At 42.9% G+C, this 23,475-nt stretch overlaps 1 protein-coding gene across 4 annotated transcripts in view; it reads left to right on the top strand.

Moving 5' to 3' along the window:
* The window catches only part of ttc39b (tetratricopeptide repeat domain 39B), a 288,093-nt gene that overhangs the window by 40,227 nt on the left and 224,391 nt on the right, over window positions 1-23,475 (top strand). Inside the window, exon 1 of one of the 4 annotated variants that reach the window (XM_073024741.1) lies at window positions 7,042-7,138. The exons of 2 other annotated variants lie outside the window; for them this stretch is intronic. The gene's annotated coding sequence lies outside the window, so the exon portion shown is untranslated. Of the gene's footprint in view, window positions 1-7,041; window positions 7,139-23,475 lie in introns of those variants that run through there. One more of the 4 variants, XM_073024749.1, reaches the window with a different exon arrangement.

The following is a 23,475-nucleotide window of genomic DNA, read 5'->3' as shown; positions in this document are numbered from 1 at the left end:
AGGAGGTGACCAGGCATATAGATGAGGGTGGTACAAACAAGCTGGATGAACTCAGCAGGTCGGGCAGCATCCGTTGAAATGAGCAGTCAATGTTTCGGGCAGAGACCCTGCGTCAGGACTGAAGGAGGGGGCAGGGGCCCCATAAAGAAGGTGTGGGGAGGGTGGAAAATCAATCAGAGGAAAGATCAAGGAGTGGGGAAGGGGAACCAGGTGAGGCAACACTTCACTTGTGAGTCTGTTGGGGTCATCTATTGCATCCGGTGCTCCCGGTGTGGCCTCCTCGACATCAGCGAGACACGACGCAGATTGGGGGACCGTCTCGTCAAGCACCTCCGCTCTGTCCGCCACAACAGACAGGATCTCTCGGTTGCCACCCACTTCAATTCTGCTTCACATTCCCATTTGGATATGTCCATACATGGCCTCCTCTACTGCCATGATGAGGCCAAACTCAGGTTGGAGGAGCAACACCTCATATACCATCTGGGTAGTCTCCAGCCCTTTGGTATGAACATTGAATTCTCCAACTTCCGGTAATTCCCTCCCTCTCCCTTCCCCCATCCCACTTTCACTCTGCCTCCTCTTCTAGCTGCCTATCACCTCTCTCATGATTCTGCCTTCTTCTACTACCCATAGTGCTTTCCCCTTAGATTCCTTCTTCACCCCTCTGGCCTATCCCCTCGCTGCTTCCCCTCCCCCACTCCTTGATCTTTCCTCTGATTGGTTTTCCACCCTCCCTCCACCTTTATGGGGCCCCTGCCTCCTCCTTCCTCAGTCCTGACGAAGGGTCTTAGCCCGAAACAGTGACTGCTCATTTCAACGGATGCTGCCTGACCTGCTGAGTTCATCCAGCCTGTTTGTACATGTTGATTTGACCACAGCATCTGCAGTGTACTTTGTGTTTAGATGAGGGTAATGTAGTGGATGTGATCTACATGGATTTTTGTAAGACATTTGACAAGGTTCCACACGGTAGGCTTATTCAGAAAGTCAGAAGGCATGGGATCCAGGGAAGTTTGGCCAGGTGGATTCAGAATTGGCTTGCCTGCAGAAGGCAGAGGGTCGTGGTGGATGGAGTGCATTCAGATTGGAGGGTTGTGACTAGTGGTGTCCCACAAGGATATGTTCTGGGACCTCTATTTTTTTGTGATTTTTATTAACGACCTGGATGTGAGGGTAGAAGCGTGGGTTGGCAAGTTTACGGACGACACAAAGGTTGGTGGTGTTGTAGATAGTGTAGAGGATTGTGGAAGATTGCAGAGAGACATTGATAAGATGCAGAAGTGGGCTGAGAAGTGGCAGATGGAGTTCAACCTGGAGAAGTGTGAGGTGGTACACTTTGGAAGGACAAACTCCAAGGCAGAGTACAAAGTAAATGGCAGGATACTTGGTAGTGTGGAGGAGCAGAGGGATCTGCGGGTGCATGTCCACAGATCCCTGAAAGTTGCCTGACAGTTAGATAGGGTAGTTAAGAAAGCTTATGGGGTGTTAGCTTTCATAAGTCGAGGGATAGGGTTTAAGAGTCGCGATGTAATGATGCAGCTCTATAAAACTCTGGTTAGGCCACACTTGGAGTACTGTGTCCAGTTCTGGTTGCCTCACTATAGGAAGGATGTGGAAGCATTGGAAAGGGTAAAGAGGAGATTTACCAGGATGCTGCCTGGTTCAGAGAGTATGAATAATGATCAGAGATTAAGGGAGCTAGGGCTTTACTCTTTGGAGAGGAGGAGGATGAGAGGAGACATGATAGAGGTGTACAAGATATTAAGAGGAATAGATAGAGTGGATAGCCAGCACCTCTTCCCCAGGGCACCACTGCTCAATACAAGAGGACATGGCTTTAAGGTAAGGGGAGGAAAATTCAAGGGGGATATCAGAGGAAGGTTTTTCACTCAGAGAGTGGTTGGTGCGTGGAATGCACTGCCCGAATCAATGGTGGAGGCAGATACACTAGTGAAGTTTAAGAGTCTACTAGACAGGTATATGGAGGAATTTAAGGTGGGGGGTTATATGGGAGGCAGGGTTTGAGAGTCGGCACAACATTGTGAGCCGAAGGGTCTGTAATGTGCTGTATGTTCTATGTTCTATGTAAATGTTCTTCTCCTCTGCTTGCTCTTTTCTGCCACTAGTTCTTCATGCTCTCTTCCTCTGCCCCATGCCACTCAAATCTTTCTCCCTAGTACATTGTTGCTCTCTTTTTCACTTTCTATTGCCTCACCTCTTCCTGCTCCACAATTTTCCCATCCCAACACCAAACTCCCCTCCCCCCATGACACCTTGGAACCTCCAGCAATCATCTCCATCTATCCATCTTACTTTCTCCCCACTCCTTTGTTTCTCATTGTCCCTGGCTCCACTGTCAGTACGCTGACACGAGGAAATCTGCAAATGCTGGAAATTCAAGCAACACACAAAATGCTGGTAGAACGCAGCAGGCCAGGCAGCTGTCAACATTTCGGGCTGAGACTCTTCGTCAGGACTAACTGAAAGGAAAGATAGTAAGAGATTTGAAAGTAGGAGAGGAGTGGAAAATGTGAAATTATAGGAGAAGATTGGAGGGGGTGGGGTGGAGCTGAGAGCTGGAAAGGTGATTGGCAAAAGGGATACAGAGCTAGAGTAGGGAAAGGATCATGGGATGGGAGGCCTAGGGAGAAAGAAAGGGGGAGGGGAGCACCAGAGGGAGATGGAGAACAGGCAGAGTGATGGGCAGAAAGAGAGAAAAAAAGGAGGGGGGAGAAAAACTAAATATATCAGGGATGGGGTAAGGAGGGGAGGAGGGGCATTAACGGAAGTTAGAGAAGTCAATATTCATGCTGTCAGGTTGGAGGCTACCCAGCCGGTATATAAGGTGTTGTTCCTCTAACCTGAGTGTGGCTTCATCTTGACAGTAGAGGAGGCCATGGATAGACATATCAGAATGGGAATGGGACATGGAATTAAAATGTGTGGCCACTGGGAGATCCTGCTTTCTCTGGCGGACAGAGCGTAGGTGTTCAGCGAAATGGTCTCCCAGTCTGCGTCGGCTCTCACCAATATATAAAAGGCCACACCGGGAGCACCAGATGCAGTATACCATACCAGCTGACTCACAGGTGAAGGAAAAAGGAAGACATCTCCTTCGTCCTGGAATGAAAAGCCTCATCCTGAGAGCAGATGCGGCGGAGACGGAGGAATTGTGAGAAGGGGATAGCATTTTTGCAAGAGACAGGGTGGGAAGAGGAATAGTTCAGGTAACTGTGAGAGTCTGTAGGCTTATAGTAGATATCAATAGATAAGCCGTCTCCAGAGACAGAGATAGAAAGATCAAGAAAGGGGAGGGAGGTGTCAGAAATGGACGAGGTAAATTTGAGGGCAGGGTGAAAATTGGAGGCAAAGTTAATGAATCTAACGAGCTCAGCATGTGTGCAGGAGGCAGCGCCAAGGAGATGTCTTCCTTTTTTAAACAAAGGGGCTTCCTTTCTTCCACCATGAACTCCGCTCTCAAATGCATTTCTCCCATTTCCCCCACATCTGCACTAACCTCATCCATCCACCACCCCACTTGGGATAGGGTTCCCCTTGTCATCACCTCCACCAGCCTCCGGGTCCAACGTATAATTCTCCGTAACTTCCGCCACCTCCAACAGGATCCCACTACCAAGCACATCTTTCCCTCCCCCCATCTTTCTGCTTTCTGCAGGGATTGCTCCCTACGCGACTCCCTTGTCCACTTGTCCCCCCCATTCCTTCCCACCGATCTCCCTCCTGGCACTTATCCTTGTAAGCAGAACAAATGCTACACCTGCCCTTACACTTCCTCCCTCACCACCATTCAGGGCCTCAGACAGTCCTTCCAGGTGAGGCGACACTTCACCTGTGAGTCGGCTGGTGTGGTATACTGCGTCTGGTGCTCCCGGAGTGGCCTTTTATATATTGGTGAGACCTGACGCAGACTGGGAGACCGTTTCACTGAACACCTATGCTCTGTCCGCCAGAGAAAGCAGGATCTCCCAGTGGCCACACATTTTAATTCCACGTCCCATTCCCATTCTGATATGTCTATCCATGGCCTCCTCTACTGTCAAGATGAGGCCACACTCAGGTTGGAGGAACAACAACTTATATACCGGCTGGGTAGCCTCCAACCTGATGGCATGAACATTGACTTCTCTAACGTTAATGCCCCTCCTCCCCTCCTAACTCCATCCCTGATATATTTAGTTTTTCTCCCCCCTCCTTTTTTTTCATCACTCTGCCTGTTCTCCATTTCCCTATGGTGCTCCTCTCCTCCTTTCTTTCTCCCTAGGCCTCCTGTCCCATGATCCTTTCCCTTCTCCAGCTCTGTATCCCTTTTGCCAATCACCTTTCTGGCTCTCAGCTCCACCCCACCCCCCTCCGGTCTTCTCTCCTATCATTTCGCATCCCCCCCCCCCCCCCCCCACTTTCAAATCTCTTACTATCTTTCCTTTCAGTTAGTCCTGATGACGGGTCTCGGCTCAAAACGTCGACAGCTGCCTGGCTTGCTGTGTTCCACCAGCATTTTGTGTGTGTTTCTCTGTACGCTGATTTCTTTTACTTGTATGAATTAAATTCCAACTGCCCATTTTTCTACCTTCAGTGTCTCTCATAAACGTATATACTTGTCAGGCTACCTCTCAACCTCTTTTCTCCAGGAAAAAAAACCCCAGCCCATCCAGTCTCTCCATAAAGTCCTCCATCGTAGGTAACTTTCTGATGACCCTCCTTGGCAATCTCTCCAATGTATACAAATCCTTCTAACAGTGTGACAACCGGAACTCCAGAGCTGCACATGATACTTTAACTGTGGGCCACTCAGTGCTTTGTAAGGTTGTAACATAATATCCCAACGCATCTCCTCCATGTCCAACCTATGAAGGTTTTGCTTGTCAACGGTCCAAAATGTCCTGTCATTTACTGCATCCACCCTTTGTCCCTGTTTTTAAAAGAAATCCATGGCTCATGTTTTGAAGAATATTGGGGCTTTGGCTAGGAGTGGTGGGATGAATGGAAGAGTCATGATCAGTTTCCATTTGTTACTCCCTCACTTGACTGTCTTCATTTCACTATTGCTTATTTCTGTAGATCACAGGAAAGTTGAATTGTTAGTGAGAAGGTTAGTCTTGGTTGCAGAACTATGTTGTTCAGCTGATAAATCGGGTGGAGCAATCGCAAGTGGATTAAAAAATAACTGCAAGCTGATTCAGTCTGGGAGGTCAAACAACAACAGAAAATGGAACAGTACAGCATACTGCAAGCTTCCACAACCATCCTAGAATGAAGCAACCAGAACTGAGCACCATGCTCATAGTGTGGTTTAACCAGAGTTTTATAGAGCTGCAGCATTACCTTGTGGCTCTTGATATACATCATTAATGATGGATGTCAGGTGTACTGATGAACAGAGAAACCCTGGAGCACATGTCCGTCAATCCCTGAAGGAAGCAGCATCGTTAAAGTGGTGAAAAGAATGAACATGATAGGAGAATTGAGACTTCAAAGGCTGCAATATGAAACAAAAAATAAATTGCTGAAGGAACTCAACAGGTCAGGCCACATCTGTGGAGGAACAGAGATGGCTAGTGTTTTGGGTCAAAAGCTTGCATCAGGATAGGCTGTATATGATGCTGATCTTCATTTTCTGGAGTATAGGATCTGAGGCAATCTATAGTATAGTATCTGTAGCATCCAGTTTACCTACCAATCTGTGAGACTTTAACATAAGGGAGGAAGCCAGAGTATCAGGTAACTCATGTACTCACAGTGAAAATGTGTGTCGTTCATTCAGATGGCACGAGTGATCAGGACTGAAGCTGGGTTACTGGAATTGTATGGCAGCAGGACCAGCATTTATGCCACTGTAGTTCTCTCTCTGTGGATTGCACAAAACAATTCCTATTTCAGTCCACTGGAGGTGCACATTTCAGTGGATTTTCTCTGCATTAATGACAATTTGTAATGATTCTGCAGTCAGACAGAACTCAAACTTTACCTTTGTTGCCCGTTTCCATCTTCCTTCTCTTCCCCTCATTTCCACATGGTCAGTATAGTTAGCTATCCTAGTTTGGATATGTTAACGACCAATTTTCTGTGCAAATATCACCAATTCCCACAGCTGTCTTGACTACATCTTCTCCTTGCTTCCTGAAATGATGTTTTGTTCTCAGAGTTTCCCCGGATCTGTTGTACTTGTTCTGATGTTGAAGAGTCATCGAGTCACACAGCACAGAAACAGGCCGTGGGAAGAAATAGAAATGGAAGTAGACTGGGTGGCAGATCCTGGCTCCAGTAAGATTGTAGCTGCTCTGGTGTCTGTCTTTTCTTTCTGCTTTCCCTTTCTCAATTAGTTTAGTCTGTAAAAATTAGTGGACCTCACCTTGACATCTACCTCCTGTGGAGGCACGATTTCTGTGGAAGTGCCATTGAGATGGTCTGTGAAACTGTTTTCTCTGAAAATGGGATAAATTTTCTTTACAATTCCTCCCCTGAACTCAATACATCACAAATCTCTTTAAAGTTTTTGGATTACTTTTGAAGTGCAGGCATTATAATCATTTTGAGGAAATGAATGACAAAATTTTGTAAAAGTGAATTTTATTTGTTGTATGTCAATATGTAAATCGAGCTTCTTTTGATTGAAGTTTAGCATTTCCCCCAGTTTAAGCCCCATTTAGTATAGTCTATATGCCTTGTTTCAAATCTTTTTGAAAAAAAAGTCAAATAAAGTCATAAGTGAATTTATTGCCATTTGTACAGGTGCAATATAAAACTTATTGCAGCCATATCACAGGTCCATACTGTAAGCAGCATTCATAGTGTCTTACAAATTTGCAATTATACAATGACTGTGTTTTGTAGATTTATTTGCAATATATCTTTGAAAAGTGTTTTCTTTGGGGAAAAGATAATGGAGCTTGACTATTGCACGGTTTCTGTCTCTTGTGCTAATACTGAGCATTCGGACGCTGCCACTTTAAAAGCCCCTGTGGATTTGCTTGTATTTGGTTGTAACTGTGCAAAGAGGTAGCCCTGCCCAGCCGTGTATGGGAAAACTGTGTCAGCTGCTTTATTTGTCAGGTCTCTTGTGAATTACTAGTCAGTTTATTACTTCCGCATGAAGGAAAAATTACAGATAAATAAGGTAGGTAGCATCTATTTCAACCTTTTTTTAAAGTAGGTTTCTTTGTGATATTTCCAGCATATTTAGCATTATAATCTTTTCTCCGTGGGTTGGATTCTCACACGATCAGTTAATGCAGTCTGTACTGCGTGTGGTTCTGGGCTGTGGTTGGGGGTGGGGATATTTCTGGTCTGTAGGATATAGAATAGAGGATGCTATGGTGCATTGAGATTAGAATGAAAAGATTAATGTCATGTGAATTAAAGCAGAGAATTGCTAACTATGCAGCACCATGAGTAAATTTTAATGAAACATTATGTACAAAATAACTAATGGGTATAAATGTTTAATAATAATTGTGGGTTTATGTTCACTAGATGATTGGATAAGCTTTGGAATGACAGTGCAGAGTTTGTTATGGGCTTACATATTTAATAAATTCAACATAATTGCCACATTTACATGGTTTGCTTGTCCCTGGAAGAGTTGCCTCAGTACATGGACTTGATGGAAAATTGCTATTTTTAGATGTCTTTCCAGCATTATTCTGCTTTCTTTGATTAATTGCAGGACAATCTGTGGCTACTAGCAAATGATATGCAGGCTAGAACCGCTATCTAGGTCATGAGTGGTTAAATTGTGGTTTATATCGATAAAAATGCTGAATATTATTCATTTCTATTATCTTGTGGGTGTATCTGTAAAAACGGTTAAGCAAATAGTTGGAAATTACAGACAAGAAAATCTGCAGATGCTGGAAATCCAAGCACCACACATGAACTCACTGGAGGAATTCAGCAGGCCAGGCAGCATCTATGGATGCTCTTATCAACTACAACTCGGTATTCACTACCATCATTCCCTCAATTAATCAGTAATCTTTACGATCCTGTCCTCAATCCTCCTTGTGCAATTGGATCCTTGATTTAGACAATAGACAATAGACAATAGGTGCAGAAGTAGACCATTCGGCCCTTCGAGCCTGCACTGCCATTTTGAGATCATGGCTGATCATCTACTATCAATACCCAGTTCCTGCCTTGTCCCCATATCCCTTGATTCCCCTATCCATAAGATACCTATCTAGCTCCTTCTTGAAAGCATCCAGAGAATTGGCCTCCACTACCTTCCGAGGCAGTGCATTCCAGACCCCCACAACTCTCTGGGAGAAGAAGTTTTTCCTTAACTCTGTCCTAAATGACCTACCCCTTATTCTCAAACCATGCCCTCTGGTACTGGACTCTCCCAGCATCTGGAACATATTTCCTGCCTCTATCTTGGCCAATCCCTTAATAATCATATATGTTGCAATCAGATCCCCTCTCAATTTCCTTAATTCCAGCGTGTACAAGCCCAGTCTCTCTAACCTCTCTGCGTAAAACAGTCCAGACATCCCAGGAATTAACCTTGTGAATCTATGCTGCACTTCCTCTACAGCCAGGATGTCCTTCCTTAACCCTGGAGATCAAAACTGTACACAATACTCCAGGTGTGGTCTCACCAGGGCTCTGTACAAATGCAAGAGGATTTCCTTGCTATTGTACTCAATTCCCTTTGTAATAAAGGCCAACATTCCATTAGCCTTCTTCACTGCCTGCTGCACTTGCTCATTCACCTTCAGTGACTGATGAACAAGGACTCCTAGATCTCTTTGTATTTCTCCCTTACTTACCTCTACACCGTTCAGATAATAATCTGCCTTCCTGTTCTTACTCCCAAAGTGGATAACCTCACACTTATTCACATTAAACGTCATCTGCCAAGTATCTGCCCACTCACCCAGCCTATTCAAGTCACCCTGAATTCTCCTAACATCCTCATTATGTCACACTGCCACTCAGCTTAGTATCATCAGCAAATTTGCTGATGTTATTCTCAATGCCTTCATCTAAATCGTTGACGTAAATTGTAAACAGCTGTGGTCCCAATACCGAGCCCTGTGGCACCCCACTAGTCACCACCTGCCATTCCGAGAAACACCCATTCACCGCTACCCTTTGCTTTCTATCTGCCAACCAGTTTTCTATCCATGTCAATGTCTTCCCCCCAATGCCATGAGCTTTGATTTTACCCACCAATCTCCTATGTGGGACCTTATCAAATGCCTTCTGAAAATCGAGGTACACTACATCCACTAGATCTCCCCCGTCTAACTTCCTGGTTACATCCTCGACAAACTCAAGCATGATTTACCCTTGGTAAATCCATGCTGGCTCAGCCAATCCTATCACTGCTATCTAGATATGCCACTATTTCATCCTTAATAATGGACACTAGCATCTTCCCCACTACTGATGTCAGGCTGACAGGTCGATAGTTCTCTGTTTTCTCCCTCCCTCCTTTCTTAAAAAGTGGGATAACATTAGCCATTCTCCAATCCTCATCCTGAATCTGATCCTGAATCTAAGGAACATTGGAAAATGATTACCAATGCATCTGCAATTTCCAGGGCCACCTCCTTTAGTACCCTAGGATGCAGACCATCTGGACCTGGGGATTTGTCAGCCTTCAGTCCCATCAGTCTACTCATCACCGTTTCCTTCCTAATGTCAATCTGTTTCATTTCCTCTGTTACCCTATGTCCTTGGCACATCCATACATCTGGGAGATTGCTTGTGTCTTCCCTAGTGAAAACAGATCTAAAGTACTCATTAAATTCTTCTGCCATTTCTCTGTTTCCCATAACAATTTCACCCAATTCATTCTTCAAGGGCCTAGCATTGTTCTCAACTATCTTCTTTCTCTTCACATACCTAAAAAAGCTTTTGCTATCTTCCTTTATATTCCTGGCTAGCTTGCGTTCGTACCTAATTTTTTCTCCCCGTATTGCCTTTTTAGTTAAGCTCTGTTGTTCCTTAAAAACTTCCCAATCATCTGTCCTCCCACTCACCTTAGCTCTGTCATACTTCCTTTTTTTTAATGCTATGCAATCTCTGACTTCCTTTGTCAACCACTGTGGCCCCTTTCCCCCCTTTGAATCCTTCCTTCTCCGGGGGATGAACTGATTTTGCACCTTGTGCATTATTCCCAAGAATACCTACCATTGCTGTTCCACTGTCTTTTCTGCTAGGATATCTGTCCAGTCAACTTTGGCCAGCACCTCCCTCATGGCTCCATAGTTTCCCCTTTTCAACTGCAACACTGACACCTCTGAGCTGCCCTCATCCTTCTCAAATTGCAGATAAAAACATCATATTATGATCACTACCTCCTAGTGGCTCCTTTACTGCAAGATCACTTATCAAATCCTGTTCATAACATAACACTAAATCCAGAATAGTCTTGTACTGGTCGGCTCTCATACAAGCTGTTCCAAGAATGCATCCCGTAGGCACTCTACAAACTCCCTATCCTGGGGTCCAGCACCAACCTGATTCTCCCAGTTCACCTGCATGTTGAAATCCCCCATAACTACTGCGACATTACCTTTGCCACATGCCAATGTTAACTCCCTATTCAACTTGCACCCAATATCTATGCTACTGTTTGGTGGCCTGTAGACAACACCCATTAGGGTCCTTTTGCCCTTACTGTTCCTCAGTTCTATCCACACAGACTCTACTTCTCCTGATCCTATGTCCCCCCTTGCAAAGGATGAATCTCATTCCTCACCAACAGGGCCACCCCACCCCCTCTGCCCACATTTCTGTTCCTACGATAACACATATACCCTTGTACATTGATTTCCCAGGTCTGATCTCCCTGCAGCCATGTCTCCGTTATCCCAACAACATCATATTTACCCATTCGCACCTGAGCTTCAAGCTCATCCGCCTGATTTCTGACACTTCGTGCATTCAGATACAGAATTTTTAGCCCATTTCTCCTCTCTCTGTTTGAATTGCTGCCTATTGTGCTTAACCCAGCTCCCTGAACTCCCATCGGGCTATACGCCCCTAGAATTTTGTTGTCCTTCCTAAATTTACTTATTCTTTCAACACATTTAACTCCATGTTCCGTCAGACCATGCCTCTGTACATGAGTCCTCCTTATCACTTGTTCCGCCTCACCTTTCTCTAGTACACACTTAATATTCCGGAACTGTGTAGTCCCCACCTGTCCTTTATTCTTTCTCTCGCTATCCTCTCTCACATTTTGGATCCCCGCCCCCTGCAAATTTAGTTTAACCCCCCCCCCCCCCACCCCACCCCAAGAAGCACTAGCAAACTTCCCTGCAAGAATGTTAGTACCGCTCCAGTTCAGGTGTAAACCGTCCCTTCGGAACAGATCCCACCTTCCCTGGAACAAAGCCGAAATATCTAAAAACCTGAAGCCCTCCCTCCTGCACCATCCTCTCAGTCACTTATTAATCTGTATAATCTTTCTGTTCCTTGCCTCACTCGCACGTGGGCACAGGTAGCAATCCTGAGATTGTTACCCTGGAGGTCCTGTTCTTCAGCTTCGCACCTAACTCCCTGAACTCCCTACGCAGGACCCCCTCACTCATCCTACCCACGTCATTGGTCCCTACATGGACCACAACATCTGGATTCTTGCCCTCCCTCTCGAGAATAACCTGCACCCGATCTGAGATGTCTCGGACCCCGGCACCAGGGAAACAACATACCATCCGAGACTCCCGATCTTCCCCACAAAATCTCCTATCCGCCCCCCTGACTATAGAATCCCCTATCACTACTGCTCTCTTCTCTTCCCTCCTCCCCTTCCTAGTCGAGGGTCCAACCTCAGTGCCAGAGACAGGACCACTGCAACTTGTTCCTGGTAGGTCATCCCCACCAACAGTATCCAAAACGGTATACTTATTTTTGATGGGAACGGCCACAGGGGTGCTCTGCTCTCTCTGTCTGCTCCCCGTCTCTCTTGACTGTCACCCATTTGCCTACCTCCTGTCTTTTCGGTGTGACTACCTCCCGATAACTCTTATCTATCTCTGCCTCTGCCTCCCGAATGATCTGTAGTTCATCCAGCTCCTGCTCCAATTCCCTAACTCGGTCTGATAGGAGCTGCAGCTGAATGCACCTATTGCAGGTGTGGTCATCAGGGACAATTGTGTTGACCCTGACCTCCCACATACTGCATACGGAGCACACCACTGCTCTAACCGTCTCCCCCATTACCTGATCCCAGATTAGTCAGAATAAATGAAAAAAGAACCTACTGACCGTACCTTTTTACCTCAGCAAGCATGTACTCAGGCTCACTGATTTCTTCTCGCCGAAGTCCTCTTGCGCCAAAGCCCACTGAGCCAAAGCCCAGCACTCTGCACCTGCGCACTCCACTGCCTGCACCAACGCTGCCCGCTCTTGAAAGTGGGCCGCTTTTTAAAGCCCGCGCTCGCCGCTGACGTCATCCACGCTTGGGCAGCTTTACCTTCCTCCTCAGGTACTCTCCAGGTAGGTCCGAGGGTCTCGGCCTACCTACAACGGCTGATCCTCCGATCTCCAGTCGTCTGTCGATCACGAGCACTCCTTACTCCCGCTCCGCTGCCCGCTCCTGAAAGTGACTTGCAGACCCCAGTCAGTTTGGATTGGCAACATTTTCTCCACAATTTCCATCAGCACAGGTATACCACAAGGTTGTGAGCTTAGCCCCCTGATCTACTCATTTTACACTTGTGACTCTGTGGCTAAGCACAGCTCCCATGCCCTGTTGGTACCCTGTCTGGGCTGAATGCTTTTCATGGGTTCACCCTCTTGAAGAGTGCTCGTACATGGGTCTCAGAAACTGAAATCACTGAATCATTGGGAGTTGTGGGAGTTTGTGATGGCTCCTCTACGTTTTGATGATCAAAGTGGGCATAGAAGTTTTTGAATTCATCTGGAAGCAAAGCCCTGTGTCACCTACATCACTTGATTTTACTTTATAGGAGATGATGGTATTCAAGCCTTACCTCAACTGTAGAGCATCCTTTGTTGATTCAAGTTCAGTTGGGAATTGCCACTTCACCCCTGTGATGGCTTTCTGGAGATCGTAACTGGACCTCTTGGTCACCAGACTTGAATGCCTCTGGGCCACAGCAGATTGTGGATCTCATGGTTCATCCCAGGCTTCTGATTGGGGAAAATTCTGAATGATTTTGTCTACAACTTTTTTTATACAGTCCATGATAACCATGATTTGCAGACAGGTCCTTGAACAGAACCAAGTTTATGGACTCAAGGCAATCCCAAAGCCGTTCCTGTGCCTCCCATGGCCATCTCTAATTTTCCTAATCTCTGGAGCCTTGCTCTTAAGCCTCTGCCTGTATGCAGGGAGGAGAAGGACAGCCAAGTGATCAGATTTACCAAAATGTGATCTGGGCAGGGAACCGTTGGCCTTCCTTAACTTAGTATAACAGTGGGCTAGTGTGTTGGGACCCCTGGTGCTACAGATTTTACGCTGATGGTAATTGAACAGGACTTTCTTCAAACAAGTCTGGCCGAAGTCCCTGACTATGATTTGGAATGCATGAGGATAACTTGTTTCGTGTTTGGAGATGGCATCATGTAGAATCTCAAGTACTTGATTATGTTGGCTGCTGCTGGGATGTAAACTCCAAGACTCATGGATGAGAATTACCTAAGTAAATGGAACAGATGGCATTTAATCATTAAGTGTTTAAGGTTGGGGAACATGAGTTCAACAAAACTGCCACATCAAAACATCACCGAGAGTTTATCATGAAATTGTCTTGTGTCTTATGGTCTTTGCCCAAGGTTTTCTTTTTATCATATAGTCCTTGTAATCATAGAGCTGTAGAACACTACAGCACAGAAACAGGCCACAGAAAAGGCCCTTTGGCCTATCTAGCTCATGTTGAACCATTAACCTACCAATTCTCATCGACCTTCACCCAGACCACAGTCCTCCATACCCTTCCCATCCATGTACCTATCCAAACTTCTCTCAAATGTTGAAATTGACTCTGCATCCACACTTTCACCACCCTCTGAGTGAATGTTCTCCTTAAACATTTCACCTTTCACCCTTAACCTATAAGCTCTGATTATAGTCTCACCCAACCTCAGTGGAAAAAAATTTGCTTGCATTTATCCTATCCTTATCATTTATAATTTTGTATAGCTCTATCAAATCTCCACTCAGTCTTCTATGTTCCAGGAAATAAGTCCTAACCTATTCAAGCTTTCCCTATAACTCAGGTCCTCGAGTCAAGTAAAAGAGGATTTTCATCTCTAAAACGAGGATGACACTTCCACTTCTGTTCCTTGGGGTTTGAGGTGATTGGCGAGGCAAAATTAGATCCATAGATTTTGCCACATGCGGTGGATGGGAGGTGGCTGAGTAATTTGGAAATATTATGTCATTTATTCAATGTGCCCCTGAGGTGACTCTTGTCTTCAGGTATGTCCTGGATCCTTTTCCTCTAGTTTAAGCATAGGCTAAGGATTCAGTCGTTGCAAAAAGACTTTTATCACGTTCCTCAATCTTTTCCTCTGGCACCCTGCTAATTTCTTCCCATGAGCTCAGACAGATAGACAGGAAAGATAGAGCCAACAGAACTTTGCTGAAGTTCCACTTTTCAAGATACAAGCATGTGCAAAGTGTAATGCCATGTAGTGAAAATGATCTGACCTAAGGTCTTCACTGCATATTCAGTCTGGTTGGCAGAAGTAATTTTAGAACTTTGTTCTTCTTAAGACAACTTCACATGGAATAATGATTGAAGGACAACTTAAAATTCCTGTTGTGTCTTCCATTAAATTAAAATCTTGTTGCGTATTCAAGGGAACACGCAGTTTCATTTTATGTAGCGGAAATTGTGTTGTGAGCAGTCTGCCAAATTAGAGTTTGAATAAAACAGTGGTTAAGATCAGCATTATCTTAACATTGAATATTTTTGCCCTCATAATTTTTCCTGTATTTAAATGGGAATATTTTTTTCTAACAGAACTAAACTCCTAGACGTTTAATCTATCTGCTGGTCTAGTGCTTCTGCCTTTGCTTCTTTCAGCTTCAAGACAGTTAATTTTGAATGAAGTTTCTTTAGTTTCTGTAGTAAGGGTTTTGGCAGTAATTGGAACCTTATGAAATAAAGCAGCATCTTTTATTTGCATAGTCCCTTTACCACAGACTCGTGAAGATCACAAATGTCAGATCATAGTCTTTTAGAAACATACCCTGTCTGCACTGATTGAATAAGGCCAATCCAGCTTAATTTCATGCACAAATCCTTTGCTGCTGGTTTGAAAGTTACAGAATACTGTGAAGTATAATGAGGTTTATTACTGATAATAGAATATGACCATCATCTTACAGAAAATCTTCAGCTATACCGTCTTTCTCCTTGGCAAATATACGTAGAAGTATTCTCATAAGACCTCCATGTGCAAATTGTCCCTCGCACCCACAAGTCTTCCCCTGGTTCTCATGCTTTTCATGTACTTACAGAACTCTTAATTTCTTTCTTTCTTTCACATGCCCCTAAATTCTCTATAATGCCGCAGGTCCTGCTTCTGTATTCGATACTGTTACGAAGGATGAACAACTCTGATGGGCAGAAGGGTGCAAAATCGCCCATGCCCCCCCCCTTTTGGAGAAGCGCAGATCGCTACTATTTCGATGCTGTTATCAAGGAAGTAAGAGAGACAAAGGAAAGCTGCCAGGGCAGTTGTTATTGATAACAGCTCATGAAAGAGAATGAGAGAGAGACACAGCTAAGATGGAACGTCTCCTACTGACAAAAGCCATTGATTTACTGCTATTGTCTTGTGGAGAAGGATTGTTTACTTGGTACTGTTCTATTCATTGAAACCCCTCGGGGGCAACCAGAGTGGGCTGGTTTGATGGGTTATATCATCCCAACCTGATTGACACCTGAGATCTCGTGAGTGGGGATAAAAGTGAGGTCTGGGGGTAACACCCCTGAGACGCACCAGGAGAAACGCTAGTGAGCATCAGAACCCCCACGAGTCAGGGTGGGAGATCGGAGACCGAACGAAGGGTTGGTAAATTTTAACTCACAGTGTTTTGTAGTGAGACCGGTGGGGGCTTGTGTGTGTGTCCACCCTTGCCTGGGTGACGAGTCCACCACGGAAGAACGGTCTAGCTAAAGGACGGAGAGGTCATACATGAATGGCCACAACAACAACGCACCGACGGATCAAGATCTTTAAGGAAGGTTGGCAAGATAATAGCTGTTACTGTTTATACGTTTTCTCTCTCTCTCTCCAACAATTGAAACACAGTGACCAACAACTACCGCAGCCTGCATGAACTGAACTTTATATTTCCATCTGACAACTCATTATGCCCCTAGACAACGATAGAGCTTGTTTCTTATTGATTATTATTATACCCGCACTTTTAGGTTTAGTATTGCTGACGTATATTATCTGTATACTTGCATTGATATTATTTTTGTATATTTTTACTAATAAATACTGTTGAAAATAGTATCACCAGACCCCAGCTGACACTTCTATCTTTGCTGGTAAGACACCCAGTTACGGGGTACGTAACAATACCATTCATTGTCTTCCTCCTTTTTTCCCATAATCAAACTCCCAATGTCCCTTGACATTCAGGGTTCTCTGGACTTGCCTTTTACCCTATGGGAACATGAAGCATTATGATTTCACATCTAAAAGACTCCCATTTATTGGTTGTAAATTTTCTTTCAAACACCTTCTCCATGTTTTCTGTGACCTGACTAATGTTGAAATCAGTCTTGCCCCCAGTTCTGAACCTTAATTTCTGGGTGATCCCTTTCTATAATTATCTTGAAATTAAAGAGTTACTGTCATCTTAACTTGAATGCATAACCATTGATAATTCATCCATTTGCCTGGCTTTATTTCCTAGGATTGAGTCTAGCACTAGCCCATTCCCAATAGGATGATAACATTGTGGTACAAGAAGCTCTTGATGAATGCACTTTAAAAAATCCTCCTCATCCAGTCCTTAAGCACTAAGCTGATCTATGCTGGGGATTTGAAATGCCCTCCTACTATAACACTATTGCTATTACCTGACGGATAGTCACTTCCTGAGCCAGGAGGTCTCTTGTATTTTTGTCAAGCTTAGCTTTCTAAACACATTGGCTGCCACTTGTAAAGATCAAACAAGTTGTAAATTAAACTTCCAATGATATTTTTGTTTGCTGCTCGTTTACAATCAGAAGCTAATCTTCAGTTCTTAATGTAAATAGAATGCAGCAATCAGCATAAAGTTGAAAAAATGCAATTTTACAAACAAACGGTGTCTATAGAACAGACTGTTAGTTTACAGCACTTGTCTAACTGCTGAAGAGATGTAGTATGAAACAATGGATTATTTAATATTGTTTCCTTCAAAACAAACATTGCTGGCTAAGTTGTTTAGTTCAAGGAAGTTTGCAGACCAGTCAGATTATCACTTAGCATATCAAATAACTGATCTGTAAATAAGTGGAATGTTTATGTACTCATGCAGTCAGCTTCACAGCATTAATTGTGGGTACCTGTCTTCAAGAACCTTTCAGACTGCTTTTGTTAAAAGATACCTATAAGAATATCACACGTATGTGAAGTCACCCCAGTGGCAAAGAAACTGTATAAACGTTAGTAGCTGTACACAGGAATGGGCTAAAGAGCATTAAGAAGCTTTAAAGAAACAATGGGTGAATGAGAGTCCATTGCTCTGCCCTTCAATTTCTGCAATGTGGGCTTGTCTTTTTAGCTTATTGGTATTGTACCTGTGTTTTGGAAATCAGCTGTGTTTTAGAAGTGGTTTGTAACTTAAATGTCTTTTATGAGATAGAAATCCTCTGCGAGTTTTAAATGTGTTTTAAGAATGTTTGAATTTAAACATACATCACTGTTCACTGGAAGTATCTTCTACTAGGTGTGGGGGGGGGGTGGAGAACCAACTCTCTATCATTTGTGTAATCAAATAGTGGATAATGGTAGCTAAACTCACCATGAAGAATAAACAGGAAGTGAATTGGCCTTTGAAGATTGGGTAGTTACAGTATAATCTCCTTTTCGTGAGGGTACTCGTGGCTACTTGTATCCAATAGGGCTTAAGGTCTTTATTTGAGTTTCGATCTTCATGGTCAGCAAACCCAATAGCGCCACACGCCAGAAACAGTTGCATTTTCCCAACCTCAGAGGAAAGCAACTGCTACAGGAAACTGTAGATTTCCTGTATAAACAAGCAAAACCTGATAGACGATGGCAAATGAGCATCAATTACAATGTCCTGAAAAACACACAACACATAATTCGGCTCAGCAACAGTCATTATAACAAATGCTGCAAAGATGACTCAGAAAAGTGAAAATCTTGCAGAGGTCTGGGCAGTTTCTTTTGGTCACACCCAGTTTTTGAAAATGACGAACATTATGCAGTCTTTACAGCACCCGATGGTTCACAATCTCAGTGGATCAGACTCCTACAAGGTTTTCAGAGTAGTGCACCACTATTCAAACTAATACCAGACATTTGTGCATATATTGATGACATATTCTGACTAGCTGACACTTTGCAGAAGCATTTCACACACCCTTTGAGGTTGTTATTGAAAGGTTGACAGACAAAGGCGATGTAATTAACATTTAAAAATCTTAACTCTGTCGTACAGAAGTAAATTTCCTAGGTATAACAATTGCCAATCAGTGATGTGATTTAACCGCTGAATTTAGATAAAAAGTCACTTGAGTAAGATATCCAAAGACCCTACAAGCCCTACATTAAACCCTAGTCTATTGAGTCTTCATACCTGGTTATGCTCAATTGTCAAAACATTATATGACTGATATACACTGAAAAATGATCATCCTTTTGCTTTTACCCAAGAAGATTATGAGGCACTAAAGGTATTGATAAATGCAGTTCAGCAAACGCTAGACTGTCATACAACAGACCGAACAAATTCTCTTGTTCTGCAAATTTGTGTTTTTCCAATAATCACTGTAGCCATTTGTTATAATGAGGGAGAAGAAACACAAGCCTCCATACACTACGCCTCATATAACTTCACCCCCAACAGAACAGAACTTTACTGCCTTACAACAATGTCTTTCTGTGGTATTCCATATACTTACTACAGTAAGGCTATTGCAAGGGGATAAACCAATTGTCATGCAAACAGAGTTCAAAGTTAATTCAATACCAAAGTCTGTGTGTGTATATATGTACATACCTATTTCTCAATTATCATTCTGAAATTTGTTTTCTTGTGGGCATGCTCAGTAAATCCAAGAATCATAGCAGAATCAATGAAAGACCGTACCCAACACGGATAACTCTTACTTGAGTTATCTTTTACCAATGTGTAAAAGATAACAAACTGTACAAATGCAAAAGAAAAAAATTATAATGATAATAAATAGGCAATAATTATCGAGAACATGAGATGAAGATTTCTTGAAAGTGAGTCCATAGGTTGTGAGAACAGTTCAGTGACGGGGCGAGTGAAATTATCCCCATTGGTTCAAGAGCCTGGTGACGTGGATCCTGAGGCTCTTGTACTTTCATCTTGATGACAGTGGTGAGAAGAAAGCATGATCTGGGTGGTGGGCCCTTGACGATGGATGCTGTTTTCCTGCAACAGTGCTCCTTGTAAATGTGCTCAATGGTGGGCAGGGCTTTACCTCTGATGGACTGGGCCATATCCACTACTTTTTGTAGGCTGTTCCATTCAAGGCCATTGGTGTTTCCATACCAAGCTGTGATGCAACCAGTCAATATACAGTCAATATAGTTTACGGCTTTGAAAAATAATGGCAAATTACCAACAAGTGAGTGGAGAGCTACCAGATATGAGGAAGGGCAAACAATTTTACAAGAAGCCACTTTAAAGTGGAAATATGTTCCTGAGAGCTGGGACTTACAATCCTTACCTGTCAATGAAGATGCAGAACTATCTTCTCCATGACTCAATGCAGCACCGCGCCCTGAGAGCACTATTCTCAATGTGGTACTGTTCTGGATCAGCAATATAACATGAATTATAATCCATGCTCTTGATTAGTAAAGGGATTTCTTTTTTTTTGGAAATGGAATTTGATCTACATGAGTTGCAAACACACCATACAGCTCAATTTACAGAGGCTAAAGCCCTAGAATTATGTCTAAAATAAGTAAATATTACAGAACCATTCTCGATGTGCACTGACTCTAATTGTGTTAGGAAAGAGATCTTCCCATCCACTCAACTACCAGATGAGAACACACTGAGGTAAACTGCTTCTACATTTGTCCACGTGGAAGAATATTTATGAATTGTTGTTGAATAGACCATTGGTACAGGTGTTACACATCCTGGAACATACTGTAGGCCACTATGGTAATAAACTAGGTAATAAACAAGCAAAACAAATGGTTAGGACGGACATTACGGCAGTAAGGAAGGTCAGGGTTTCTTAGTAGCAAAGTAACAAATAAAAAAAAAAACAGGATGATGTTGTAAAAATTCTCCTAAATATACCTAAACTCAATTCCAAAGGATTTCCAACAGATATGAACTGGTGAAAGTAAGATTTGGGTATGCCATGCTAAAAGAAGCAAATATCTCCCGTCCACAATTGGGAAGCACTGATTCAAAAACCCACCATGGATTTGGATAAAATGCTGAGATGACGCTGCTGCAATATTAGTCATGGAGCCTTGTATATTGACCGATTATAAGAGATTCATTGCAAATAGTAAAGAATGTCTGGCAAACAATAAAGGAGTAGCCACAAGGCCACATCCTATTAAGGCAGACAAAGCCAACTGCATGAATGCAGGTGTGGAAATTGTTTATATAGGACTATTTCTGGCAACCCAAGGCAACCACCGTATCAGAAACCTAATCTATATACTTCTGATAATTGACCTTTGTATGGGATATATGTGCTCAGGCTCCATGACTTCGTGCAGAGAGATTGCAACTGTCTTCGCACTCCAAAGCTCCATATTCCTACATGCTGGCAGCTCCCGCCTGCATACATGTTGATCGAGGCTCTTATGGTTTATACCTCTACCTTTTAAAACTAATATGTTTTACTTTATTTGTGTGTTATATTACACAATGGTAAAAGACTTACTAGCTGGAGAAAGATGACTACCCATGAGGAATGCTATACTCCTGATAACCTTATACCTATTAAGCTGTGATTTCTCTGGAAGGGCCATTGAACTTTATAAGATGTTATATTGTCACAAGGTAGAACTGTTTGACTGTTTCACTTGCTGTTTGGGTATAAACTACTTCTGCAATGCAACTAGTAGGCACAACAAGCCTACCAATACTGCTATTTGTGTTATACTTAATGCAACAAAAAAAGTTTGTATATTGGGTTGATAAAGTCCCATGCTTTGACAGAACAGATTGGATAAACCTTGCTTAGTTACAGTTTTCTGGGGAAACATAGAAGTTGGCAAATGTGTTATGTCTTCTCAGTCAGCCCCAATCCTCAACAAGGTAAAGAGGGAAAGAACTGAACAATTATATCCAAAATGGGAAGAAACTTGTGCAGAGATTATGGTTGGTATTGGAATGCTAAGTTACAGCATATAAATTGATGTTCACTCCATGTGAGGGAAATAACCAATCCAATGATTTGACATTCTCTTTTTACTGGGAGTTTAGAATTAATAATACAGACAGAATTTTCAACAGGAAAGCAGGAACCTCATTACACATATAGGGGCAGGTTACTTTTATGAATGTTTTATTTTCTGTATATGTTATTATATTGTGAAACCATGGATATAATTTTCTATAAAGTGTGAGATTACTAATCCTAGGCAAAAGAAGACAGCAGAACACCATCAGTAACTTGTTTTCAGAAAACCCAAGTAAATTTGTGCACTGTATTGAAAACAATGTGAACCCCCTGTGAAAGAAATAAATTACCCTCAGCTCATTGAAAGACATTGCCGGCTGACCCAAACTAATGATGACAAAGGCAGTGAACCAAACTTGCACGAAGGAAACAGCAAGCACTGCTAATGAGGAAGAAGATCTTAAATATGGATTAATATGGACATTTATGTGTCGTGGCATATTTAAGTACAATTATAATGGTTACATTCGTTTGAGTTTTGGTAAATGTATGCAGCTGAGATTGAGGAAGTGAATACTCTGAAGAGACAAATTACACAGAAACACCTACTTTGGGAAGTACTCCTGAGTTCTTTGAGAATTAGACTGAAGAGAACTTTTCTAGCACTGGTAACCTACTGGAATAGTTGGTGGAGTGATACTCTGAGGAGTCTCAGCAGGAGGCTGATCTTGCAATTGATATCGGTAGGAAGAGGCTGGGTTAGAAATCTTCGCTTAGCAAGAGTGGGGTGTGATAAATATTCACTTCTTGGGCCAGGAGGCCTCTTGTATTTTTGCCAAGCTTAGTTTCCTAAATACAGCAGCTGTAAAGATCAAACAGTTGCAAATTAAACTTCCAACTATATTCTTTGTTTAGCTTCTGATTGTAAAGTAGAGCAAGTCTTCAGTTCTTAATGAAAGTAATCAGCTTGACATTGAAAAAATGCAGCTTTGCAAAAGAGCACTATTTATAGAACAGTCTGCTAGCCCACATCATCTGTCTAACTGCTGAAGAGGTGCTGTATAAGAAATTGGGTTATTGAATTTGGCTTGTTTCAAAACAACCAATGCTGGCCAAGTTGTTCAGTTCAAGAAAGCTTGCAGATCAGTTGGATATCACTTAGCATATCAAATAACTGATCTATTAATAAGTAGGAAAATATATGTACTCATGGAGTCAGCTTCATAGCATTAATTGTGGGTATTTGGGATCTGTGTCTCCAAGAAGCTTTTAGACAGTTTGTGTTAAAGGTATCTAAAAGACTATCTCGTGTGTTAAATCATCCAAGTGGCAAAGAAACTGTGTAAGTAAGGAAAGGCTTATTAGGAATAGGGTAAAGAGCATCAAGGAGCATGAAAGAAACAATGGGCGAACTAGAATCCAATCCTCTGCTCTTGATTTCTGTGACAGACAACTGGCTTGTCTGCATTGTGGGTATGTCTTTTCAGCTTACGGGAGTTCTACCTGTGTATTGGAAATTCTTTGTGTTTTGGAAGTCTTTTATAAGATAGAAATCCTCTTGGGTTTTAAATGTGTTTTAAGGATGTTGTTCCTGAATCACTGAAACTACTTTGATAACTGGAATGTTATCTTCTGCTTGGTAGGGAGGGGGAATCTACCACGCAAATAGAGGATCCTTGCTGTTAAACACATTGTGGAGAATAAACAGGGAAGATTTGGCAGATCCAGTATAACCTTCTTGTAGTGATAGTACTCATGGCTACTTATATCCAATAGGACATAAGGTCTTCATTTGAGTTTAGAACAGCAAATCCAATGCCATTACAGTTACACCTCTCTGATTTGCTCCCTTATTTCCCTGTGGGAGTCCTATGGTATAATCTCTTTTTTATATTCTTTATTTCTACCATATGATCTCATTGAAGAG

This window comes from Hemitrygon akajei, chromosome 2 (genome assembly GCF_048418815.1).
Source record: "Hemitrygon akajei chromosome 2, sHemAka1.3, whole genome shotgun sequence".
NCBI lineage: Eukaryota > Metazoa > Chordata > Chondrichthyes > Myliobatiformes > Dasyatidae > Hemitrygon > Hemitrygon akajei.
This window is presented reverse-complemented; position numbering and strand designations above follow the sequence as displayed.